General features: G+C 42.3%; 1 protein-coding gene across 5 annotated transcripts in view; it reads right to left on the bottom strand.

Annotated features, from left to right (window-relative positions):
* The window catches only part of LOC124117411 (fibroblast growth factor receptor 3-like), a 54,621-nt gene extending 30,218 nt beyond the window's left edge, over positions 1-24,403 (bottom strand). Inside the window, exons 1-2 of one of the 5 annotated variants that reach the window (XM_048394333.1) lie at positions 24,093-24,403; positions 5,326-5,477 (exon numbers count right to left, since the gene is read on the bottom strand). The gene's annotated coding sequence lies outside the window, so the exon portion shown is untranslated. The remainder of the gene's footprint in view (positions 1-5,325; positions 5,478-24,092) is intronic. The other 4 variants (XM_048394334.1, XM_048394332.1, XM_048394335.1 and 1 more) reach the window with 4 other exon arrangements.
* Positions 24,404-25,081: the final 678 nt, after the last annotated feature.

Below are 25,081 nucleotides of genomic sequence, written 5' to 3'. Positions count from 1 at the left end.
TTGGTAAAGACAGTATAGACCTGCTAGCGGTTACATGGATATAGACAGTATGGAAGTGCTAGCGTTTACATGGATATAGACAGTATAGAAGTGCTAGTGGTCCCTTGATAAAGACAGCATAGAAGTGCTAGCGGTTCCATGAAAATGACAGTATAGAAGTGCTAGTGGTTCCATGAAAAAGACAGTATAGAAGTGCTAGTGGTCCCTTGATGAAGGCAGTAAAGAAGTGCTAGCGGTTCCATGAAAAAGATAGTAAAAAAGTGCTAGCGGTCCCATGAAAAAGACAGTATGGAAGTGCTAGTGGTCCCTTGATGAAATAATATAGAAGTGCTAGCGGTTACATGATAAAGACAGTATAGAAATGCTAGTTATCCCTTGATAAAGACAGTATAGAAGTGCTAGTGGTCCCTTGATGAAGGCAGTATAGAAGTGCTAGCGGTTCAATGAAAAAGACAGTATAGAAGTGCTAGTGGTCCCTTGATAAAGACAGTATAGAAGTGCTAGTGGTCCCTTGATGAAGGCAGTATAGAAGTGCTAGCGGTTCCATGAAAAAGACAGTATAGAAGTGCTAGTGGTCCCTTGATGAAGGCAGTAAAGAAGTGCTAGCGGATCCATGAAAAAGACAGTAAAGAAGTGCTAGCGGTTCCATGAAAATGACAGTATAGAAGTGCTAGTGGTCCCTTGATGAAAACAATATAGAAGTGCTAGTGGTCCCTTGTTGAAGACAGTATAGAAGTGCTAGTGGTTCCATGAAAAAGACAGTATAGAAGTGCTAGTGGTCCCTTGATGAAGGCAGTAAAGAAGTGCTAGCGGTTCCATGAAAAAGACAGTAAAAAAGTGCTAGTGGTCCCATGAAAAAGACAGTATAGAAGTGCTAGTGGTCCCTTGATGAAAACAATATAGAAGTGCTAGCGGTTACATGATAAAGACAGTATAGAAATGCTAGTTGTCCCTTGATAAAGACAGTATAGAAGTGCTAGTGGTCCCTTGATGAAGGCAGTATAGAAGTGCTAGCGGTTCAATGAAAAAGACAGTAAAAAAGTGCTAGTGGTCCCATGAAAAAGACAGTATAGAAGTGCAAGTGGTCCCTTGATGAAAACAATATAGAAGTGCTAGCGGTTACATGATAAAGACAGTATAGAAATGCTAGTTGTCCCTTGATAAAGACAGTATAGAAGTGCTAGTGGTCCATTGATGAAAACAGTATAGAAGTGCTAGTGGTTACATGATAACGACAGAATGGGGACGTGCTAGTGGTTCCATGAAAAAAACAGTATAGACGTGCTAGTGGTCCTTTATAAAGACAGTATAGAAGTGCTAGAGGTTACATGATAAAGACAGTATAGAAGTGCTAGTGGTTACATGGATATAGACAGTTTAGAAGTGCTAGTGGTCCCTTGATAAAGACAGTATAGAAGTGCTAGTGGTCCCTTGATAAAGACAGTATGAAAGTACAACCGGTTACATGGATATAGACAGTATGGAAGTGCTAGTGGTTACATGGATATAGACAGTATGGAAGTGCTAGCGGTTACATGGATATAGACAGTATAGAAGTGCTAGTGGTCCCTTGATAAAGACAGTATAGAAGTGCTAGCGGCTCAATGAAAATGACAGTATAGAAGTGCTAGTGGTTCCTTGGTAAAGACAGTATAGACCTGCTAGCGGTTACATGGATATAGACAGTATGGAAGTGCTAGCGTTTACATGGATATAGACAGTATAGAAGTGCTAGTGGTCCCTTGATAAAGACAGTATAGAAGTGCTAGTGGTCCCTTGATAAAGACAGTATGAAAGTACAACCGGTTACATGGATATAGACAGTATGGAAGTGCTAGTGGTTACATGGATATAGACAGTATGGAAGTGCTAGCGGTAACATGGATATAGACAGTATAGAAGTGCTAGTGGTCCCTTGATAAAGACAGTATAGAAGTGCTAGCGGCTCAATGAAAATGACAGTATAGAAGTGCTAGTGGTTCCTTGGTAAAGACAGTATAGACCTGCTAGCGGTTACCTTGATAAAGACAGTATTGAAGTGCTAGCGTTTACATGGATATAGACAGTATAGAAGTGCTAGTGGTCCCTTGATAAAGACAGTATAGAAGTGCTAGCGGTTCCATGAAAATGACAGTATAGAAGTGCTAGTGGTTCCTTGGTAAAGACAGTATAGACCTGCTAGCGGTTACATGGATAAAGACAGTATGGAAGTGCTAGCGTTTACATGGATATAGACAGTATAGAAGTGCTAGTGGTCCCTTGATAAAGACAGTATAGAAGTGCTAGCGGTTCCATGAAAATGACAGTATAGAAGTGCTAGTGGTTCCTTGGTAAAGACAGTATAGAAGTGCTAGCGGTTACATGGATATAGACAGTATGGAAGTGCTAGCGTTTACATGGATATAGACAGTATAGAAGTGCTAGTGGTCCCTTGATAAAGACAGTATAGAAGTGCTAGCGGTTCCATGAAAATGACAGTATAGAAGTGCTAGTGGTTCCTTGGTAAAGACAGTATAGAAGTGCTAGCGGTTACATGGATATAGACAGTATGGAAGTGCTAGCGTTTACATGGATATAGACAGTATAGAAGTGCTAGTGGTCCCTTGATAAAGACAGTATAGAAGTGCTAGCGGTTCCATGAAAAAGACAGTATAGAAGTACTAGTGGTCACTTGATGAAGACAGTATAGAAGTGCTAGCGATAACATGAATATAGACAGTATAGACCTGCCAGCGGTTCCTTGATAAAGACAGTATAGAAGTGCTAGTGGTTACATGGATATAGACAGTATGGAAGTGCTAGCGTTTACATGGATATAGACAGTATAGAAGTACTAGTGGTCACTTGATGAAGACAGTATAGAAGTGCTAGCGATAACATGAATATAGACAGTATAGACCTGCCAGCGGTTCCTTGATAAAGACAGTATAGAAGTGCTAGTGGTTACATGATAAAGACAGTATGGAAGTGCTAGTGGTTCCATGATAAAGACAGTATAGAAGTGCTAGTGATCCCTTGATGAAGGCAGTATAGAAGTGTTAGCGATTACATGAATATAGACAGTATAGAAGTGCTAGTGGTTACATGATAAAGACAGTATAGAAGTGCTAGTGGTTCTATGATAAAGACAATTTAGAAGTACTACCGGTTACATGGATATAGACAGTATAGAAGTGCTAGTGGTTGCATGAATATAGATAGTATAGAAGTGCTAGCGGTTCCATAATAAAGACAGTGTAGAAATGCTAGTGGTTCCTTGATAAAGGCAGTATAGAAGTGCTAGTGGTTACATGATAAAGACAGTATAGAAGTGCTAGTGGTTCCATGATAAAGACAATTTAGAAGTACTACCGGTTACATGGATATAGACAGTATAGAAGTGCTAGTGGTTGCATGAATATAGATAGTATATACCTGCTAGCGGTTCCATGATAAAGACAGTGTAGAAATGCTAGTGGTTCCTTGATAAAGACAGTATAGAAGTGCTAGTGGTTACATGATAAAGACAGTATAGAAGTGCTAGTGGTTCCATGATAAAGACAATTTAGAAGTACTACCGGTTACATGGATATAGACAGTATAGAAGTGCTAGTGGTTGCATGAATATAGATAGTATATACCTGCTAGCGGTTCCATGATAAAGACAGTATAGAAATGCTAGTGGTTCCTTGATAAAGACAGTATAGAAGTGCTAGCGGTTACATGGATATAGACAGTATGGAAGTGTAAGTGGTTACATTAACAAAGACAGTATAGAAGTACTAGCGGTTACATGGATACAGACAGTATGTTATCGGTTCAGTTCGTTTACTATATTTCAGGTTTGTGCTTCTTATGACGTACTACTTTATTGTAAGAAACCAAAATGGCGCTACCTGTTCAACAGAATTAAACGACCCACAATGAGTATATCTGTACAAATGCAGCAGTCAGCCAAGACCTTGCACATTCCAGTGACAGCTCGATGTGTTCAAGTGCACCTACTGAATGTGAACACGGTCACTACTGGTGAACATCAGCGTTTCAGACTCACTCAAATGTACACAGAATGCTGTGCGAATATTTTTCAAAGAACAATTCATTGGATGTTACACTGAAAACCATCCCATTTTCGTCTGTTCTATACAGCATAGTTCTAAAGGTCTGCTGCTGCCAACCTCGTCGTGTTCCATGCAGCATGGCCGGTGATCATGCTGCATACGACATTGCATCTGGGACCAGTTCATCATTTCTCTACAGTGTATATATAAGTGTAAAATGCACATTGGCGCGTAGAGACACTGGAGATATGTTCTACACAAAAACGAACTTAGCAACTATAAGGTTTGAAGCTTTGTACAAAATCTCCATGTAGAGCTTCAAGTTTCAGCTTTATTGGGCAAGTAACTCCTCAGGAACGGGTGTTATAACGAAGTTCATTTTGGTAGAATTTAGGAGCATGGTCAAGTACTTGTCCGAATTTAAAATATCGCCAAAAACAACTCGGAAACATATGTTAAGCCTATTACTAACTACACATAGCCCAAAATTAATTACATTTTGAACATTAATGGCTGAGTAATGGCCATAAATAGACTTTTTTGTAACGCGGCTTTTATACTTAAAATCAATAAGAATGATATTTTTCACATGTCGATGTTATTGGACACACTTTCAGTGAGATATCGTACGATGTGTATCTTGAATGTTCAGTTCATGAATTAATTCACAAATACGTCGGAAACCATGCCCACAAATATGATTTGATTGACACACTGAGTAAATCTATTGGTCGTTCCAAATATTCTCAAATGGCTTCATTTCGCTAGACATTTTCACATTAAATTAAACTGAAAGTCGCAATTGGTTGGATGCACCACGCTCATCGGTTTCGACCCAGAGATCGCGGTGGTACATGGCAAATGGATGTACCTCGATTATATAATATCTGTAATAGATGTGTATAAAGCTGAAGCCGATATGACATGCACATTATAACGTCCCAGCATGACCTTTCATGGGTGACCTTAGTAAGGTCACGGTTATTCAATTCGCGTATGTTTGTATTTTGCCATCCCACGCGTCGAGAGGGAACTTAGTGCATTGCCGGGAAAAAGTAACTTTTGTTGGTGGTGAGGAGTACAAATGTCTGCCTCGCTCAGAGGTGCGTGGTTACACCATTCACTACCCCTCACTGGCACGGCTTACAGTCCATCTATTCACGTAGTAAATATTTATCTCTACTGCCATCAGAGAGCCACGATTCGTATAATTAAGCCAATGCTAGTCGCGTTTGGTTATGTCTACCGGCATTCCGAAAATAAATAATCGCTTATCAAACTTAACTGGTGGATTTCTTCAGATTAATCATCTTGGACGATATGCGTTTCTCAAACACTGTTATGTTCCTAACGTCTGGAATGCTTGTAAGGGGCTCGTCAGTAAAATGTCACTGTGCTTGCTGCCCACAGTTTCGTGGCGCAGTTAGAAAGGTATTTCTGAAAATAGATTAATGTCGTGTAAAGGATCGCGCTTAGTGTCCGACCATACATCAACTATATTACATATCATTTAGTATACGTTAAGTTTGTGAACATAGCAAACGATATTATTCAATTCAACCCCTATCATCCCATACTATATCATGTAAATCTAAGTCGATAGTCTTGGTGTCATCGTTTCCTGATTAGTTGTAATAGATCCAAGCCAAGGCTACTCCCAGTGCTATTATTGCGCAGTTTTAGGCCAGGGGGCGACACTCGTATTGATTTGGTGACGCATTGAGTGAGTGAGTATGGTTTTACGCCGCGTTTAGCAATATTCCAGCAATATCACGGCGGGGGACACCAGAAATGGGCTTCACACATTGTACCCATGTCGGGAATCGAACCCGGGTCTTCGGCGTGACGATCGAACGTTTTAACCACTAGGCTACCCGACCGCCCCTGGTGACGCATTGAATTCATGATTTACGGTATGTAATATGGAAAGCATAAACATTGAATTCAGTTTTAAGCGTGTTGTAGAAATTTAAAATACGATCTTGGAGTACTTCCTGATATAAAAACCTCCATTCATTCATTCATATGAGGGGGTACAAGCAAGTACTGCTATTGGTGCAACACTCACGGTTATGTAGGTAAATACCTGTATCTGTGCAACACTTAATGTTGTATAGTTATATGCCTGTATCTGTGCAACATTCACGGTTATGTAGGTATATACCTGTATCTGTGCAACACTCATGGTTATGTAGGTATAAACCTGTATCTGTGCAGCATTCACGGTTATGTAGGTATATACCTGTTTCTCTGCAACATTCACGGTTATGTAGGTATATACCTGTATCCGTGCAACACTCATGCTAATGTAGGTATATACCTGTATCTGTGCAACACTCACGGTAATGTAGGTATATACCTGTATCTGTGCAACATTCACGGTTATGTAGGTATATACCTGTTTCTGTGCAACACCCACGGTTATGTAGGTATATACCTGTATCTGTGCAACACTCACGGTTATGTAGGTAAATACCTGTATCTGTGCAACACTCACGGTTATGTAAGTAAATACCTGTATCTGTGCAACACTCACGGTTATACCTACATACAGGTATATACTACATAACCGTGAGTGTTGCACGGATACAGGTATATACCTACAAAACCGTGAGTGTTGCACGGATACAGGTATATACACACATAACCGTGAGTGTTGTACAGATACAGGTATATAACTACTTAACCGTGAATGTTGCAAAGATACAGGTATATACCTACATAACCGTGAGTGTTGCACGGATACAGGTATATATCTACATAACCGTGAATGTTGCACAGATACAGGTATCTTCTTACATAACCGTGAGTTTTGCACAGATACATGTATATACCTACATAACCGTGAGTGTTGCACAGATACATGTATACACCTGTATCTGTGCAACACTCACGGTTATGGAGGTATATACATGTATCTGTGCAACATTCACGGTTATGTAGGTATATACCTGTATCTGTGCAACACTCAATGTTATGTACACCTGTATCTGTGGAACACTCACGGTTATGTAGCTATATACCTGTATCTGTGCAACATTCACGGTTATGTAGGTATATACCTGTATCTGTGCAACACTCACGGTTATGTAGGTATATACATGTATCTGTGCAACACATAATGTTGTATAGGTATATACATGTATCCGTGCAACACTCACGGTTATGTAGGTATGTACATGTATCTGTGCAACATTCACGGTTATGTAGGTATATACATGCATCTGTGCAACATTCACGGTTATGTAGTTATATACCTGTATCTGTGCAACATTCACGGTTATGTAGGTATATGCCTGTATCTGTGCAACATTCACGGTTATGTAGGTATATGCCTGTATCTGTGCAACACTCAATGTTACGTTCACCTGTTTCTGTGCAACACCCACGGTTATGTAGGTATATCCCTGTATCTGTGCAACACTTAATGTTATGTATGTTTATACCTGTATCTGTGCAACACTTAATGTTGTATACGTTTTATACTAGTAATTGTGCAACACTCACGGTTATGTAGGTATATACCTGTATCCTAGCAACACTCATGGTTATGTAGGTATATACCTGTATCTGTGCAGCACTCACGGTTATGTAGGTGTATACCTGTATTTAATTAATCTATTTCAGGCACTGATTTCAATGCCACTTTGGTTTAGTATCAATACGTGATTGGTTTGAGTAATTCAGGAACAGGTTTCACTGCCAAGGAGGCTATAGTGTCACACCTGATTCGTTTAAGTAATCAGGCACGTGTGCTAATGCCTAGGGGGCTATATTGTCAGTACATGAAAACACGGCCAGTGAGTGGAGAGACTTTTGTCAGTGAGTATAGAGAGAACGGTGAGAGAGATTAAACAGAACGGCCAGTGAGTACAGAGAGAACGGCCAGTGAGTATAGAGAGAACGGCGAGAGAGATTAAAAAGAACGGCCAGTGAGTAAAGAAAGCACGGCCAATGAATATGTAGAGAACGGCGAGAGAGAATAGAGAGAACGGCGATTGAGAATGGAGAGAACGGCCAGTGAATACAGAAACGCCACCAGTGAGTATAGAGCAAACGGCGAGAGAGTATAGAGAGAGCGGCCCGTGTGTAAAGAGAGAACGACCGGTGTGTATAGAGAGAACGGCCAGTGTGTACAGAGAGAACGGCCAGTGTGTACAGAGAGAACGGCCAGTAAGTGTAGAGAGAACGGCCAGGAAGTATATAGAGAACGGCCAGTGTGTACAGAGAGAACGGCCAGTGTGTATAGAGAGAGCGGCCAGTGTGTATAGAGAGAAAAGCCAGTGTGTATAGAGAGAGCGGCCAGTGTGTACAGAGAGAACGGCCAGTGTGTATAGAGAGAAAGGCCAGTAAGTACAGAGAGAACGGCCAGTGTGTACAGAGAGAACGGCCAGTAAGTGTAGAGAGAACGGCCAGGAAGTATATAGAGAACGGCCAGTGTGTACAGAGAGAACGGCCAGTGTGTATAGAGAGAAGGGCCAGTGTGTACAGAGAGAACGACCAGTGTGTACAGAGAGAACGGCCAGTGTGTATAGAGAACGGCCAGTGAGTACAGAAAAAACACCAGTGTGTATAGAGAGAACGGCCAGAAAGCAAAGAGAGAACGGCCAGTGTGTATAGAGAGAACGACCAGTGTGTATAGAGAGAGCGGCCAGTATATACAGAAAACACCGCCAGTGAGCATAGAGAGAAAGGCCAGAAAGCAAAGAGAGAACGGCCAGTGAGTACAGAAACACCACAAGTGAGTATAGAGAGAACGGCCAGTAAGTGTAGAGAGAACGGCCAGGAAGTATATAGAGAACGGCCAGTGTGTACAGAGAGAACGGCCAGTGTGTACAGAGAGAACGGCCAGTGTGTATAGAGAGAACGGCCAGTGTGTATAGAGAGGAAGACCAGTGTGTATAGAGAGAACGGCCAGTGTGTATAGAGAGAACGACCAGTGTGTATAGAGAGAGCGGCCAGTATATACAGAAAACACCGCCAGTGAGCATAGAGAGAAAGGCCAGAAAGCAAAGAGAGAACGGCCAGTGAGTACAGAAACACCACAAGTGAGTATAGAGAGAACGGCCAGTAAGTGTAGAGAGAACGGCCAGGAAGTATATAGAGAACGGCCAGTGTGTACAGAGAGAACGGCCAGTGTGTACAGAGAGAACGGCCAGTGTGTATAGAGAGAACGGCCAGTGTGTATAGAGAGGAAGACCAGTGTGTATAGAGAGAACGGCCAGTGTGTATAGAGAGAACGGCCAGTGTGTATAGAGAGAGCGGCCAGTGTGTAAAGAAAAACCACCAGTAAGTGTAGAGAGAACGGCCAGAAAGCAAAGAGAGAACGGCCAGTGCGTATAGAGAGAAAGACCAGTGTGTATAGAGAGAAAGGCCAGTGTGTATAGAGAGAACGGCCAGTGAGTACAGAAAAACCACCAGTAAGTGTAGATAGAACGGCCAGAAAGCAAAGAGAGAACGGCCAGTGTGTATAGAGAGAACGACCAGTGTGTATAGAGAGAGCGGCCAGTATAAACAGAAAACACCGCTAGTGAGCATAGAGAGAAAGGCCAGAAAGCAAAGAGAGAACGGCCAGTGAGTACAGAAACACCACCAGTGAGTATAGAGAGAACGGCCAGTGTGTACAGAGAGAACGGCCAGTGTGTATAGAGAGAACGACCAGTGTGTATAGAGAGAGCGGCCAGTATATACAGAAAACACCGCTAGTGAGCATAGAGAGAAAGGCCAGAAAGTAAAGAGAGAACGGCCAGTGAGTACAGAAACACCACAAGTGAGTATAGAGAGAACGGCCAGTAAGTGTAGAGAGAACGGCCAGGAAGCGTATAGAGAGAACGGCCAGTGAGTACAGAGAGAACGGCCAGTAAGTGTAGAGAGAACGGCCAGGAAGTATATAGAGAACGGCCAGTGTGTACAGAGAGAACGGCCAGTGTGTATAGAGAGAACGGCCAGTGTGTATAGAGAGAACGGCCAGTGTGTATAGAGAGAACGGCCAGTGAGTACAGAAAAACCACCAGTGAGTATAGAGAGAACGGCCAGAAAGCAAAGAGAGAACGGCCAGTGTGTATAGAGAGAACGACCAGTGTGTATAGAGAGAACGGCCAGTATATACAGAAAACACCGCTAGTGAGCATAGAGAGAAAGGCCAGAAAGCAAAGAGAGAACGGCCAGTGAGTACAGAAACACTACCAGTGAGTATAGAGAGAACGGCCAGTAAGTGTAGAGAGAACGGCCAGGAAGTATATAGAGAACGGCCAGTGTGTATAGAGAGAACGGCCAGTGTGTACAGAGAGAACGGCGAGAGTTTAGAGAAAACTGCAGCTATAAAACCAGATGAGTATGTATTTAAAACAACGAGCATGAGTGTTTAAAAATATAAATACCCTGCAACAAAGAATTTTATGTGCCTTGCCCCCCTCTCAGAATATCAAATGGTCCGTCCCTTATCTGAACGAGACAGGGTCACACGATTCTCGGTACAGGCAAGACAATCTTACAGCCACCCTGAAAATCCTCATATTTTGACGGACGTACAAGTGAAAATACAGCAAAGAAGAAAGTCTAATAAAAACATTTAGCAAACTCAATAAACCTACATTTGCTCTAATAATCCAATCAAGCGGTTGTCATTAATGCTGTTTAACTATATGGTGCCTTTCACCAGTTAAGAAGACTGCCAGCGCCTCATGTCGATGGTTTGTCACAACATACGTATATTAGCTGCATAAAAGAAACGTTTTGAGGAAGTGCGCTAAATCAGATTTCAAGATGGTTACCAAAATGATGCTACACGCAGTGTTTCCATGATCCATGACTAAATATACTGTTAACTTGATACATTACATCTCTCTTATCATAGCGATACACTTGTGTTTATGACTAGTGGGAACCAAATGCATTGATGGAAAAGCAGGTCCTTAAACTGTTCGGAAAAGATAGGCACCAGTCAAAACTAGTTTCATACATTTGCATAGTTTCATGGAGAAATAATGAAAGATTCATGAGTTTGACTCAACCATTCTATCACCATTTAAACTCGTTTCCTTGGTAACGCGAAATATCACATCTTCAGCACAGGCCTGACGTGTTTACAAGTTTCATGAAGTTACTAATATTGATCGGTTCACAAAGTTTAGGAGATATGATCCGGAAGCGAAACCTATCCTTATTTGAACCTAAATCGGGCAGGTTGCCCTGGAAACACAAGAACAAATTCCCGAATAGCACAAGGCACTTGCCTGGTGTGTATCCAAAGTTCGTGAAACCCACAACAAGTTGGTAATATCTGAAGACGAACTAATACATCAACATAAGTATACAGATTAATAATAAGGACTTCAAAATAAATATTTTTATTTCTTATCACTCAGTTATCATTCTTGGGGGCGGATGGGATTATAACAATAGATTTAGAACTTTTGGGTCAGCTGGTCATGTAGCATGGGGTTGCAACATTAGTGTTCAATCTTTTGGGTGAGGAGCTGGTCATGTAGCATGGGGTTTTAACAATAGAGTTCGATCTTTTGGGTGAGGAGCCGGTCATGTAGCATGGGTTTTTAACAACAGAGTTCGATCTTTTTGGTGAGGAGCCGGTCATGTAGCATGGGGTTTTAACATTAGATTTAGAACTTTTGGGTCAGCTTGTCATGTAGCATGGGGTTGCAACATTAGTGTTCAATCTTTTGGGTGAGGAGCTGGTCATGTAGCATGGGGTTTTAACAATAGAGTTCGATCTTTTGGGTGAGGAGCCGGTCATGTAGCATGGGTTTTTAACAACAGAGTTCGATCTTTTTGGTGAGGAGCCGGTCATGTAGCATGGGGTTTTAACATTAGATTTAGAACTTTTGGGTCAGCTGGTCATGTAGCATGGGGTTGCAACATTAGTGTTCAATCTTTTGGGTGAGGAGCTGGTCATGTAGCATGGGGTTTTAACAATAGAGTTCGATCTTTTGGGTGAGGAGCCGGTCATGTAGCATGGGTTTTTAACAACAGAGTTCGATCTTTTTGGTGAGGAGCTGGTCATGTAGCATGGGGTTTTAACATTAGATTTAGAACTTTTGGGTCAGCTTGTCATGTAGCATGGGGTTGCAACATTAGTGTTCGATCTTTTGGGTGAGGAGCTGGTCATGTAGCAAGGTGTTATAACAATAGAGTTCGATCTTTTTGGTGATGAGCCGGTTATGTAGCATGGGGTTTTAACAATAGAGTTCGATCTTTTGGGTGAGGAGCCGGTCATGTAGCATGTGGTTTTAACAATAGAGTTCGATCTTTTGGGTGAGGAGCCGGTCATGTAGCATCTGATTGTAACAATAGAGTTCGATCTTTTGGGTGAGGAGCCGGTCATGTAGCATGGGGTTTTAACAATAGAGTTTAATCTTTGGGGTCAACTAGTCATGTAGCATGGGGTTGCAACATTAGTGGTCGATCTTTTGAGTGAGGAGCCGGTCATGTAGCATGGGGTTTTAACAATAGAGTTCGATTTGTTGGGTGAGGAGCCGGTCATGTAGCATAGGGTTCTAACAATAGAGTTCGATTTTTTGGGTGAGGAGCCGGTCATGTAGCATGGGGTTGCAACAATAGAGTTCGATCTTTTGGGTGAGGAGCCGGTCATGTAGCATGGGGTTTTAACAATAGAGTTCGATCTTTTGGGTGAGGAGCCGGTCATGTAGCATGGGGTTCTAACAATAGAGTTCGATTTGTTGGATGAGGAGCCGGTCATGTAGCATGGGGTTTTAACAATAGAGTTCGATCTTTTCGGTGAGGAGCCGGTCATGTAGCATGGGGTTCTAACAATAGAGTTCGATTTTTTGGGTGAGATGCCGATCATGTAGCATGGGGTTTTAACAATAGTGTTCGATCTTTTGGGTGAGGAGCCGGTCATGTAGCATGGGGTTTTAACAATAGATTTTAATCTTTGGGGTCAACTAGTCATGTAGCATGGGGTTTTAACAATAGAGTTCGATCTTTTGGGAGAGGAGCCGGTCATGTAGCATGGGGTTCTAACAATAGAGTTCGATTTTTTGGGTGAGGAGCCGGTCATGTAGCATGGGGTTCTTACAATAGAGTTCGATCTTTTGGGTGAGGAGCCGGTCATGTAGCATGGGGTTTTAACATTAAATTTAGGACTTTTGGGTCAGCTGGTCATGTAGCATGGGGTTGCAACATTAGTGGTCGATCTTTTGGGTGAGGAGCTGGTCATGTAGCATGGGGTTTTAACAATAGAGTTCGATCTTTTGGGTGAGGAGCCGGTCATGTAGCATGGGTTTCTAACAATAGAGTTCGATTTGTTGGGTGAGGAGCCGGTCATGTAGCATGGGGTTCTAACATTAGATTTAGAACTTTTGGGTCAGCTGGTCATGTAGCATGGGGTTGCAACATTAGTGGTCGATCTTTTGGGTGAGGAGCCGGTCATGTAGCATAGGGTTGCAACATTAGTGTTCGATCTTTTGGGTGAGGAGCCGGTCATGTAGCATGGGGTTCTAACAATAGAGTTCGATTTTTTGGGTGAGGAGCCGATCATGTAGCATGGGGTTCTAACAATAGAGTTCGATTTTTTGGGTGAGGAGCCGATCATGTAGCATGGGGTTTTAACAATAGTGTTCGATCTTTTGGGTGAGGAGCCGGTCATGTAGCATGGGGTTTTAACAATAGAGTTCGATCTTTTGGGTGAGGAGCCGGTCATGTAGCATGGGGTTCTAAGAATAGAGTTCGATTTTTTGGGTGAGGAGCCGGTCATGTAGCATGGGGTTTTAACAGTAGAATTCGACCTTTGGGTGAGGAGCCGGTCATGTAGCATGGGGTTTTAACAATAGATAATAGATTTAGAACTTTTGGGTCAGCTGGTCATGTAGCATGGGGTTTTAACAATAGAGTTCGATCTTTTGGGTGAGGAGCCGGTCATGTAGCATGGGGTTTTAACAGTAGAGTTTGATCTTTTGGGTCAGCTGGTCATGTAGCATGGGGTTGCAACATTAGTGTTCGATCTTTTGGTTGAGGAGCTGGTAATGTAGCATGGGGTTGCAACATTAGTGGTCGATCTTTTGGGTGAGGAGCTGGTCATGTAGCATGGGGCTGCAACATTAGTGTTCGATCTTTTGGGTGAGGAGCCGGTCATGTAGCATGGGGTTTACAATGGGGTTATTGTTATAAGGTCGTAAACACCACCAACAGACACACACGTTATTGTTATAAGGTCGTAAACACCACCAACAGACACACACGTTATTGTTATAAGGTCGTAAACACCACGAACAGACATACACGTTATTGTTATAAGGTCGTGAACACCACCAACAGACATACACGTTATTGTTATAAGGCCGTGAACACCACCAGCAGACATACACGTTATTGTTATAAGGCCGTAAACACCACCAACAGACATACACGTTATTGTTATAAGGTCGTGAACACCACCAACAGACATACACGTTATTGTTATAAGGTCGTGAACACCACCAACAGACATACACGTTATTGTTATAAGGTCGTGAACACCACCAACAGACATACACGTTATTGTTATAAGGCCGTAAACACCACCAACAGACATACACCTTATTGTTATAAGGTCGTGAACACCACCAACAGACATACACGTTATTGTTATAAGGTCGTGAACACCACCAACAAACATACACGTTATTGTTATAAGGCCGTGAACACCACCAACAGACATACACGTTATTGTTATAAGGCCGTAAACACCACCAACAGACATACACGTTATTGTTATAAGGTCGTGAACACCATCAACAGACATACACGTTATTGTTTTAAGGCCGTGAGCACCACCATCAGACATACACGTTATTGTTATAAGGCCGTGAACACCACCAACAGACATACACGTTATTGTTATAAGGTCGTGAGCACCACCAACAGACATACACGTTATTGTTATAAGGCCGTGAACACCACCAACAGACATACACGGTCTTGTTATAAGGCCGTAAACACCACCAACAGACATACACGTTATTGTTATTAGGTCGTGAACACCACCAGCAGACATACACGTTATTGTTATAAGGCCGTAAACACCACCAACAGACATACACGTTATTGTTATAAGGTCGTGAACACCACCAACAGACATACACGTTATTGTTTTAAGGCCGTGAGCACCACCATCAGACATACACGTTATTGTTATAAGGCCGGAAACACCACCAACAGACATACACGGTCTTGTTATAAGGTCGTGAACACCACCAACAGACATACACGTTATTGTTTTAAGGCCGTGAGCACCACCATCAGACATACACGTTATTGTTATAAGGCCGTGAACACCACCAACAGACATACACGTTATTGTTATAAGGCCGTGAACACTACGAACAGACATACACGGTCTTGTTATAAGGCCGTAAACACCACCAACAGACATACACGTTATTGTTATTAGGTCGTGAACACCACCAGCAGACATACACGTTATTGTTATAAGGCCGTAAACACCACCAACAGACATACACGTTATTGTTATAAGGTCGTGAACACCACCAACAGACATACACGTTATTGTTTTAAGGCCGTGAGCACCACCATCAGACATACACGTTATTGTTATAAGGCCGGAAACACCACCAACAGACATACACGTTATTGTTATAAGGCCGTGAACACCACCAACAGACATACACGTTATTGTTTTAAGGCCGTGGCCACCACCATCAGACATACACGTTATTGTTATAAGGCCGTGAACACCACCAACAGACATACACGGTCTTGTTATAAGGCCGTGAACACCACCTACAGACATACACGTTATTGTTATAAGGCCGTGAACACCACCTTCAGATATCCACCTAGCTGCTATAAGGCCATGAACACCACCAACAGACATACACGTTATTGTTATAAGGCCGTGAACACCACCAACAGACATACACGTTATTGTTATAAGGCCGTGAACACCACCAACAAACATACGCGTTATTGTTATAAGGCCGTGAACACCACGAACAGACATACACGTTATTGTTATAAGGCCGTGAACACCACGAACAGACATACACGTTATTGTTATAAGGTCGTGAACACCACCAACAGACATACACGTTATTGTTATAAGGCCGTGAACGCCACCAACAGACATACACGTTATTGTTATAAGGTCGTGAACACCACCAACAGACATACACCTTATTGTTATAAGGCCGTGAACACTACGAACAGACATACACGTTATTGTTATAAGGTCGTGAACACCACCAACAGACACGTTATTGTTATAAGGTCGTGAACACCAACAACAGACATACTGTCATGATATCATGATGTGAGAACATAAACCTCAATCACATCCTGATGGGATGTCTTATGTTAAATCTTTATGCAACTTACAAAATGGTTAAATATTGTATATGAATTTTGTACAGTGATATAAGGGACAAAACCCTTTCCTAAAAGTAGCCAAGTTAACGATTCCAACTGCATCATAAGCAGGTGTTTATGAATCACTATCAAATAGTGAGGATACAAGGTGTTCGCGAAAACGTGAGCATATCCTGCCCCACCGGTGGCACTCGTCACAACAAAATGCAAAAAGGCATGTCAATTGTTCATCTGAAAAAAGACGGGAATACATAGTAACAAGTCAAAAAAGGGAAGTGCGTAAAACATTTTTTTTGTCACTGATATGTCACTTATGGACCATAAAACATTTTGAAAGCCTTATTAGGGCCATTAATATTAATACCCTGATCAAACAACTTTTGGGCAAGAGTCATATGACGCAGGGATTTATCTAGGATTCCAAACTAAGCGCTTTGGGTAGGCAAAATGGGAAACAAATTGTAATATTGTTCAAAATTTGATTATATTAATGTTCCGATTTTTGTAAATTCTGAGGTATTGGGAATTTCTAAAATTCGAATTAAGAATATTTTACTGTCATTTACTGCAGACTTGGGGCCGAATATCAGCTTCTGGGCAGGCATAGATAAATCCCTAAGACCTTACTCGATTGTACTGCAAAAGGTGTGAAATGTCGACACCAAGGGCTGGGACATTTGGAATATTGATCCACGTGAAGGGAAAATTGCATACTGGGAAGTTGAAGTCATCCCTCTTGTCATACAGATTTGTGGATAGATTTTGTCTCTCTATTTATGCATATTGGCCATTTGTTTATGGCTATTTTGTGGTCATTTGGCCTTTATTGTTCATATCAGATGAAAGATATACCTGAAGCTGAAGTGAAACTTCCTGACCAAATGCCCTTGTTTTGATCTTGCCAATCTGAGCAGAAATATTTCACTCGTATGCATAAAGAAACAGACCAGCAATGAGAGGGGCCCATGGGTGTACCTTCTTCTTGCCTAAATGTCCGATCCCCAAATTCCACATCGATGTTATTTATGGGGAAGTCCATCATTTCACACATTGTTTTCTCAGTCACCTTCAGATGATATTTGCCTTCATTTGCTTACAAACTGTCCTGAACCTTTGAAGGAAATGATGTAGTTATATGGAACAAGGAATGAAGCTTGTCGTGTGTACAGATTTGAAATAATTATTCATTGACACAGCTGAATTTGGTTCTTTTCCGAGATTAAATTATTCCAGCAAATCCTTTGAAGTTTTCACAATCCAGTGCCACATCGTATAAATTTCTCTTGTCACAAATACTTTCTGTGAATATAAAGAAAGTCTTTCCTTGATGATATTAAGGATTTATAATATTTGAGGCAGGGATTTGGTGGTACATTTGCTGGACCCAGCAATATATGTCTCTTTGTACGGGTGTTTATGGAGCTGTGGAATCCAGTACAAAAGAGAAATGGATTGGTGGTTTGGGCAGATTTTTTCCCCAGTTAACATACTCGCCTTATATGTGGCATTATTTGATTTGCCATTTATACCATGTTTTTTGATAAAACAATGAATTTAGTAATGCTTACATATGATGGTCGTGTTATTTGAGGCCTTGTAGGTGGAAACTACACGTGTCCTGTACGGCAGCCATATTTTGGAAGACAGCTGGGTGGAACAGGATTCTGTTTCCCCTTTTTCAGTTTGAGCATTTTGCCAATAACAATATTACGCACTGACTTCACCCACTCTGAGAGACATCGAACAGGTTCTTCTTCTCTATTGGACCATTCTCGGGCATACGCTTCGACAGCATCCATAGCTAATATTTAAAGGTGGTTATCCCAATTGGTAGCAGGCTGTTGACGATGTTTTAGGCCATATTTGAATAAGTAACGAAGGTTGCTGTTGTAACAATATAGGAATCACCTGTGATTATATGACCAACGTGTCAATGGCAGTATGATGAGTTTGGGCCTCACAAGTAGGGGAATGTACATTATGAGAAGCTCGCGGTATGCAAATGGATGAGATGACGTTTCTATAGGAGAATGTTGGTGGTTCTTGAAATGTGAAATATTGAGGAACAAATAGGGAAATATGTTTCATTAAAGATTAGAAAGAGCATCTAAAACAACAATGAAAATGTGTATTGAGTCAACTATCCATCAGCAGGAATGCCGGCCCTCGTCTACAAGGGTGGGTCGTTTGCAGCTCTGTACATTGTACACTATACATATGCTGTATTGGGTATATATATCATCTCAATGAACGTCACATTATCCAACGGCATCAGTTATTTTCCATTGACATACACCATGAGGAATTCTAACATTACACCATAACACAGGCGCCACATATGTACCGATGTAGAACAGCTTTCACTTGAAGGAGATTGGTTGTATCCAACTGATGGCAATCCGCAATATCAACATTAAACGATTAAAGTGCCTCAGCCACATCTAGCCGCAAAATGTGCGTCAAGATAATTACGACGTTAGCAGTTTCGGAGCACGACAGGACATATCTTCAGCGTTGAATTAGCCAACATTTAGACTGAATTTCCCCGCCTCCGAGATCAAGCGGTAGAGCGTCCGCCAGAAGAGCGGAAGGTCGAGAGTTCGGTTCCCGATCATGCCTTAAGAAGTTAAAAGATGGTACTTGTTGTTTCCCTGCTTGGCGGTCGGCATTAACGGAGACAGTATACTATGTCTGAGGGGGATATTCATGTTAAATTGCGGAATGGTATTTCGGTGGGCTAGCACTATAAATTCGGCATAAGTCCGGACTAGTACAAAGCAGATACGCGCAACCAGACACGCACGCACGCACGCACGCACGCACGCACGCACACGCAAGCAAGCACGCACGCACGCACGCATTTCACCTCACCTCATGCTGAATTTCATGCTGAAGTGCGTGTCGTTATGTGCTGAACAACACAAGACATAGATAAACATTGCAGTGACTATGGTAGCATGGTATGCTTACATTAACAGATCAGTTGAAACATAGATAGGCGTGTTGACCAGCGATCGTGTTCAGATGGCCGTTCGTAACAACGACTCATATAGTCCGATGCAACTATCAGATAAAGAATACAGTGAAGACAGAAGGCAAGAAAGCTACGACTACGCAGCTACGTGAGTTTTACATAACAAATGTTATATTTGTGACTACATTCTCTTTGTAAATTACAGATTCTAGTACTTTTAACAGTACGTGATTTTCATTGACTTGGCCAAGCCTGTTTTGCATTTTATCCGAAAAGAATAACATGAAGCGTAGTAAAATCCTTCACCTTGGCCCTGCCATACTGACGTAGCAGGGAGACAGTTGCGCGTGCGGCGAGAAAGGACACAACCCAGCAAGCCGGTACAGAGCATGTTTTAATAGACCAAACAGAATTAGGCAAGACTAGACATCTGTGACTAACAGTGTTTGCTATTGGAACCATGTTTCACCGTCTATTATCAGTATGCAGAAATTCACGACACGGAAATATATTGCATTTGTAAAGCATTAATTACAGATTATTTGCGTGTGGTCCAAAAACTGAATTCATGAATATCAAAATATAAGAAAATGTTTGAATGAAACGAAGCGTAGTAACGGTGTGCTTCTGCCGACTGATGGGTTCGTTGATTAATTTGAAATAAACACGTGCTTCGTTCCGCTTACAGTTGCATGTTTCAACTTAGTAAATACAATAACAAGCGATGCTGACATGACGCTTTATAGGCAAATTCATATTGGACAGTCAAGAAATATCGAAATGGCTTAGGAATTCACTGAGATGTAAATATGTCAGCAAAAACGTCCATTTTCGCCAGACATGTTCCCCACCAGTTTCATACTTATATGTAGCCGACTAGTATAATCGACGCTTGACTGTCCATCCTGAGAACCCTTGACCTGACGTGTGACTGTCCAACCTGTGAATCCTTGACCTGACGTTCGAGTGTCCATCCTGAGAACCCTTGACCTGACGTTTGACTGTCCATCCTGAGAACCCTTGACCTGACGTGTGACTGTCCATCCTGAGAACCCTTGACCTGACGTGTGACTGTCCATCCTGTGAATCCTTGACCTGACGTTCGACTGTCCATCCTGTGAATCCTTGACCTGACGTGTGACTGTCCATCCTGAGAACCCTTGACCTGACGCGTGACTGTCCATCCTGTGAATCCTTGACCTGACGTGTGACTGTCCATCCTGTATAACCTTGACCTGACGTGTGACTGTCCATCCTGTGAATCCTTGACCTGACGTGTGACTGTCCATCCGGAGAACCCTTGACCTGATGTGTGACTGTCCATCCTGTGAATCCTTGACCTGACGTGTGACTGTCCATCCTGAGAACCCTTGACCTGTCGTGTGACTGTCCATCCTGTGAATCCTTGACCTGACGTGTGACTGTCCATCCTGAGAACCCTTGACCTGACGTGTGACTGTCCATCCTGTGAATCCTTGACCTGACGTGTGACTGTCCATCCTGTGAACCCTTGATCTGACGTGTGACTGTCCATCCTGTGAATCCTTGACCTGACGTGTGACTGTCCATCCTGAGAACCCTTGACCTGACGCGTGACTGTCCATCCTGTGAATCCTTGACCTGACGTGTGACTGTCCATCCTGAGAACCCTTGACCTGACGTGTGACTGTCCATCCGGAGAATCCTTGACCTGACGTATGACTGTCCATCCTGAGAACCCTTGACCTGACGTGTGACTGTCCATCCTGTGAATCCTTGACCTGACTTTCGATTGTCCATCCTGAGAACCCTTGACCTGACGTGTGACTGTCCATCCTGTGAATCCTTGACCTGACGTTCGATTGTCCATCCTGAGAACCCTTGACCTGACGTGTGACTGTCCATCCTGTGAATCCTTGACCTGACGTTCGACTGTCCATCCTGTGAATCCTTGACCTGACGTGTGACTGTTCATCCTGTGAATCCTTGACCTGACGTGTGACAATCCTTCTTGCGAATACTTGATGTGATGTGTGACAATTCTTCTTGTGAATACTTGATGTGACGTGTGACAATCCTTCTTGTGAAAACTTGATGTGACGTGTGACAATCCTTCTTGTGAATACTTGATGTGACGTGTGACAATCCTTCTTGTGAATAGTTGATGTGACGTGTGACAATCCTTCTTGTGAATACTTGATGTGACGTGTGACAATCCTTCTTGCGAATAGTTAATGTGACGTGTGACAATTCTCCTTGTGAATACTTGATGTGACGTGTGACAATCCTTCTTGTGAATACTTGATGTGACGTGTGTATATCCTTCATGAGGATCTCTTGATTAGATTGTGAATATCCCTCCTGTGAATTCTAGATGTGAAGTGTGACTATCCTTCATTTGGGATCTCTTGATTAGACGTGTGACTATCCCTCCTGTGAATTCTAGATGTGACGTGTGACTATCCTTCATATGGATCTCTTGATTAGAATTGTGACTATCCCAACTGTGAATCCTAGATATGACGTGTGACTATCTTTCATGGGGATCTCTTGATTAGACTTGTGACGATCCCTCCTGTGAATCCTAGATGTGACGTGTGACTATCCTTCATGAGGATCTCTTGATTAGACGTGTGACTATCCTTCATGAGGATCTCTTGATTAGATGTGTGACTATCCCTCCTGTGAATCCTAGATGTGACGTGTGACTATCCTTCATGAGGATCTCTTGATTAGACGTGTGACTATCCCTCCTGTGAATCCTAGATGTGACGTGTGACTATCCTTCATGAGGATCTTTTGATTAGACGTGTGACTATCCCTCCTGTGAATCCTAGATGTGACGTGTGATTATCCATCATTGGGATCTCTTGATTAGACGTGTGACTATCCCTCCTGTGAATCCTAGATGTGACGTGTGACAATCATTCAAGCGAATCCTTGACGTGACACGTGACAATTTATCTTGTGATTCCCTTGATGTAACGTGTGATTATCCTTCATTTAAATCGTTGATGAAACGTGTGACTGTATGCGAATCCTTGGTGTGACGTGTGACTGTCTATCCTGTGAATCCCTGGAGTGACGTGTGACTATCCTTCAGGAGAACCCCTTAATGTGACATGTGACTCTCCCGCCTGTGAATCCTTGATGTGACGCGTGACTATCCTTCTTGTGAATCTTTTGTGTGACTATCCTTCTTCTGATGTGTGATAATCCCTCCTGTGAATCCTTGATGTGACGCGTGACTATTTTTCTTATGAATCCCTTGGTGTGACGTGTGACTATCCTTCTTGTGAATCCTTGATGGGACGCGTGACTTTTCTCTTGTGAATCCCTTAATTTGACGTGTGAAGTTCCTTCATGAGATTCCCTCGATGTGACATGTGGCTATCCTTTTTGTGAATCCCATGATCTGACGTGTCACTGTCCCTCCTGAGAATTTCTTGGTGTGACGTGTGACTATCTTCCTTGTGCATCCTGTAATGTTTCTATTGGTTGTCTCTCGTGTTAAAACCGTGTCTATCGTCCTTATTCAATACTGCTAACCTGTGACGGTTTCTAACTATACCATGACTGGTTATCAATTACACTATCTTAGTAATCAATCCTTCCCATTAATACCAAGACCTGAAGTGTAGTTACCCCCTCCTATTGTCCGAGCAAATATCCTTGTCGCTATATTCCTACGCACAGCCGAGATCCCTGCTGTCCCCTGCCTTGATATTGTTGGAAGCGGCGTTATTCTCTACTCACTCATAACTCTTGTTGATCAAGCCACGTCTCGTTAACCAGACCAGCAGACATATGATGTTTGTTAAGCGTGTAACACGGCGTGTAAACTACGTCCGTAACCAGCAGCCTGAGTCTCACCTATCGAAGGTAATCTAGTGCTCTCAAAAGAATGCCATACACAAAAGATTTTTACGATACCATATAGCACAATCGTCAGTAGTGAAAATCACTGCAGCTATTACGCACTCAAATAACCCCGATTGAACCCCCTCCCACTGAATGGGGTGGGTGGGGGGGGGGGGGGGGGGGGGGGGGTTACCGAGTTGCGGGAGGTTACGTGTAATATGACGTCTACCAGGTCAATCTGGATCTTTTTGTATGCATAGAGGAAATCAACGTTTAAAATATTACAGAAAGCTTGATTATGAGGTTTCACTTTTAACTGCAAATGTACTAGAATTACCAGGCCGGCTCAGAGACAACAATGCATTTGTGACAGCACAGCTTTCTTCAGCCTAATTTAGGATGGTGACTGCTAAGGACATTTTACACGTTTACTTGGTTTGCACTTTTCAAATAACCAACACTTTTCAATACTTCAAGAATCTATAACCAAGTAATTGATAACCTAACTACCAGAACAATCCCTACAACACATGTTTCCGCCATCTACACCATGCTGAATCAAAAACAATTATAACAATTAAATTTGTTTTACGTTGTAGAACTAGAAACTTTAGAACTGGATATAAACGGTTTGCGGTGTACAAACTCACGACAGCTATATCGTACAATAGCTCAACGCGCAGAATGTAGTTCTATAAACTTTGAGTTGTTACATTAACACAAGGATACAGACACCACAATAGCTATCGACGGGGTATGAAACCGTGCTGATAACCTGGAACACACCCCTGTGGCGGCACACAGTGAGACGATCTCTACTAGTTTACTATAGCAGGGCAGCAGAGAGCAATCACAGGTGGTTTTAGCATGAAGAGATCCATATAACAAACACTTACCTGTATGTTGACTCACATTATCTACTGGATGACTTTTCAGGTGGCGCAGAAAATATTCCAGAAATCACAGAACTGAATTTCTTGCCTTGAATGTGTGAAAGACGGTACTTGAAGTATTGGAGACTTCCGACAATCACTGTTCCATTGCACGAACTCGTCGGGGCTGTGAAAGCGGGCGAAATTCACTACCGGTCGGAGTTTCCTACTTATAGTCTGTTTTAACATCTGTTGTGACTAGAAGAGTTTCCCCTGGCTCACCAACACTGGCTGTTACACATCCCATTTCTTTTCTTGCCTAACAGTTCTCTTTTTAAGTTTGTGTATCGATATTCGGTGGACAGGCTCTAGAAGACACATGAAGATTATTCCATACGCGAATTACAAGATGAATTATATATACAACACAGTTTCACACAGGTGAACTACAATATACAACAAAACACTGCATCACACAGGCGTACTACAATATACAACATTATACTGCGTCACACAGGTGTACTACAATATACAACCCTGCGTCACACAGGCGCACTACAATATACAATATAACACTGCGTCACACACGTGTACTGCAATATAAAACACAACACTGCGTCACACTGGTGTACTACAATATACAACACTGCGTCACACGGGCACACTACAACATACAACCTAACACTGCGTCACACCGGTGTACTACAATATACAACATACCACTGCGTCACACAGGTTGACTACAATATACAACATAACACTGTGTCACACCGGTGTATTTCAATATACAACATAACACTGCGTCACACAGGTGTACTACAATATACAACATAACACTGCGTCACACAGGTGTACTACAATATACAACATAACACTGCATCACACACGCGTACTGCAATATACTAAAATACACTGCTTCACACCGGTGTACTACAATATATAACATAACACTGTGTCACACAGGTGTACTACAATATACAACATAACACTGCCACACACAGGTGTACTACAAC

This window comes from Haliotis rufescens, unplaced genomic scaffold (assembly GCF_023055435.1).
Source record: "Haliotis rufescens isolate VD_foot unplaced genomic scaffold, xgHalRufe1.0.p SCAF_13, whole genome shotgun sequence".
Lineage (NCBI taxonomy): Eukaryota > Metazoa > Mollusca > Gastropoda > Lepetellida > Haliotidae > Haliotis > Haliotis rufescens.
The sequence above is the reverse complement of the archived record's forward strand: the minus strand, read 5'-3'. Positions and strand labels throughout refer to the sequence as shown.